The sequence below is a fragment of the Fomitiporia mediterranea genome, assembly GCF_000271605.1.
Source record: "Fomitiporia mediterranea MF3/22 unplaced genomic scaffold FOMMEscaffold_16, whole genome shotgun sequence".
NCBI classification, from domain to species: Eukaryota; Fungi; Basidiomycota; class Agaricomycetes; order Hymenochaetales; family Hymenochaetaceae; genus Fomitiporia; species Fomitiporia mediterranea.
The window spans coordinates 190,730-193,909 of NW_006760401.1; positions in this window are offsets into that span (position 1 = coordinate 190,730).

Consider the following 3,180-nt stretch of genomic DNA (forward strand, 5'->3'; position numbering starts at 1 on the left):
TATAGTTGGATTAAGGGCTGTAGGTCTACATTTGTAGTTTGAGAGTGTTATTAACTTAGAGAACACATCTCCCTTAATATAAGAGTCAAAAAACTCATCTTTACCTTAATACTACTCTTAGTCTAAGCTACTACTCAATCAATATCCTCCTAGTCTGAGCTACTACTCAACTATCCTCTCTATCTGATCTAACTCTCCTTTAAGTCTGAACTACTGTTTGATTCATTTCCTACATATAGTTAGAGCTACTACTCAACTTTCTCTAACTTAAGCTACTACTCAGTTACTCCTCTTACTCAATCCTACTCAATCCTACTCAATCTGCCAAATCTGCCAAATCTGCCAAATCTAAGCTACTACTCAATTGGTTTGCTTAAGCTGAGCTACTACTTGTTTGAGTATTCCTTACTCTCTTTATAAACATACTTTTTACTTTCTTAAAGAACTATTAAACTAATTTACTATCCTATTAATTCTATATTATCCCTTACTCAGTTGTTACTTCATTTTTCTATTATTTTATACTCTATTCTTAAGGTTGTATTACTACTATCCTTCACTCTCTTTCACTCTTTTGAGTTTGTGTGTTGTCTTTGTAATTTGTATAGTTACACTCTTTTCTAAACACTTTTTGACCTACCACTTGTAAAGCTTGATCCTTAGCCTTTGTTGACTGGTTGACTAGAGCCTCTCTCAAGTAGTAACACCTTCAGGGACCTTACAGTCCAAAAGTCCAGCATTGTCTTACAGTTATTTAGTGTTATTAGATAAGAGTTACTAGATTATACTTAGAACAAAGTATATATAAGTAGCTTAAGAGTTTAAAACTGAAAGATCAAAGTTGCCTAGGTAGTAAACTAGTTAAAGGAACGTTTCCTAGAACTTATACATTGTTCATAATCATTCACACTAGCCTCTAACAAAGACCTAGACATTTTGGAGCTTGCTCAAGTATTTGAAAGAGTATTCAGTGCTTCAGAAGTTAATTTATTAGAGTTAGCTTTAGGAACAATATCAAATCCTTTAGGAAACTCTCCTACACTCTCCTATAAGCCTGTACAGCCCTAGTAAGGTGTATATATACACTTAGACATGAATTCAGTCCTCAATTAATTACAGAAGTTACTAGTCAAGCTGTTACTATAGTAATGTGTTATACTCTTACTAGAAACTCTAGAAAGATTACTACTACTCCTAGAGAGTACAAAGGAGGTAAGGATTATTAGGACTTTAAAAGAGAATGTCTCCTGTATATCCTTACTAATGAAAGAGCCTTCTATAATAGTAAAAAAAAGATACTCTTTGTACTTTCTTATTTAAAGGAAGAGACAGTTGTTACATAGGTAGAAAATTGGGTTACCCAAAACACAGACAATAATGGCAAAATTCTTTACACACAATTGTTCCAAGAATTCATAGAGTAACTAGGGCAATCATTTAATAACCCTAGTAAGAAAGAAACTACTATCTAGAAGCTTAGACAACTCAAGCAAGGAAATCACTCTGTAAATGTCTTTTTCTAACAGTTTGAGATTCTTAAGACTGAAGCTAGACTGAGTAGTAAAGTATATGACTCTATATTAATTGATTTACTTTAGTATACTCTTAATCCTAAAGTATTTTGTCAGTTAATATACTTATTACTAGTCCTAAGTACTTATAATAAATAGAAAAGTATACAATTCAGATTGACAACAATGAAACTTGACTCAGGGAGACTCTTACACATAGGGGACTCTCTAGTAGTTAATCTGACAACTGTCTGTACTTCAATCTTCCTAACAAGACTCACAACTCTCCTCAATCTAATCCTACTACACATTTTAAAGCTCTAAATGTGTAGACAAATTCTCAACCAACCTCACATCCTTTCAGGTTGACTCTCAATAGAAAAACATTCTTGGGAGCTAGAGAACCAATGAACATCTTAATTAACAATACTAAGAAAAATCAAGCTTGTTACATTTGTAGAGAGATTGGTCACTTTGCTAGAGTTTGTCCTTCTTAGTATTAAAGAGTTAGGATGATTCTCAGAGCTATAGGACCTAAGGAAAGGTTTGCTTTTGTAGAGACAATACAGGAATTAAAGGAAGGGGACTTTATAGATGAAGAATCAGACAAGGAACAGATTGAGGAAGAGGAGTCTTTTGTCAATCCTTAGGTATAGACACTGTATTGTCTGAGAAAGAGTTAGAACAGAGTTATTATCATGTAAATAATTAATGCTAGACATCTGAATCAAATATAGACAATTATTGTTTACACTATAACACTCTAGACAGTGAAGACTCTTATTTCTTTAATGAACCTATTAATTCTAAAGTCTGTAAAGAGGTAGAAGGTGTAGGAATAGTTTTAGACATCCCTTATAGACTTGTAGGCTCAGTTTCTTCTAGGGAAGCTTTGTACATTTACTCTAGCACTGGAAGGCAACTGGATATGTTCTTGACAATTAAAACAGATTATGGACTCATTACAGCTGTTTTCAAAATACCTGGCACTAATGTGTTTTGTGACAATTTGTCACAATAAACATGTCAGAATACAAAATTCACTATAACTCAATCAATACTGAACCATTTTGTGTGATTTAAGTTGCTAAATTCATTAACATAAAATATATTTCATATTCCAACATAAATGGAGAAAATTGAGTAAAAATTGGCTGAGATACAGTACAAAATGTGAATTTTCTATGTAACACTCATTTTTATTTTTTCTCTAAATCAAAACTAAATATATAAGCTTGGAAAACTGTTTATTCTAGTTGGATACGTTAATACTTAATTTAAATAGTCAATTTTTTGTGAATAGATTGCTTATTCTGCTTTACTGAGAGGGGGCTAAAATGTGTAAAACTAACTATTTTACTTTATTCCCCCCTACACTCAATAAATTATTCTTGACCTCAAACTGTATTCCTAAATTAAATATAAGTGTATTAGAGTAGTTTACAACAAGTTTCATGTTACTGCCTTTTTCATAAGTATTGTCACACTTGATAAATCATTATTTTTTGTCACAAAAGTAAACAAAACAAAAAAATAGCTATTTCTCACTCAATTCTGCACAGAATTCAGTAATTATTTGACATAAATTCATGTTTTCTAAATATGCTTCAAATAGACACTTTAATTATTAAATTTTGAGCAAGATTTGACTGAGTTATAGTGAAAATAC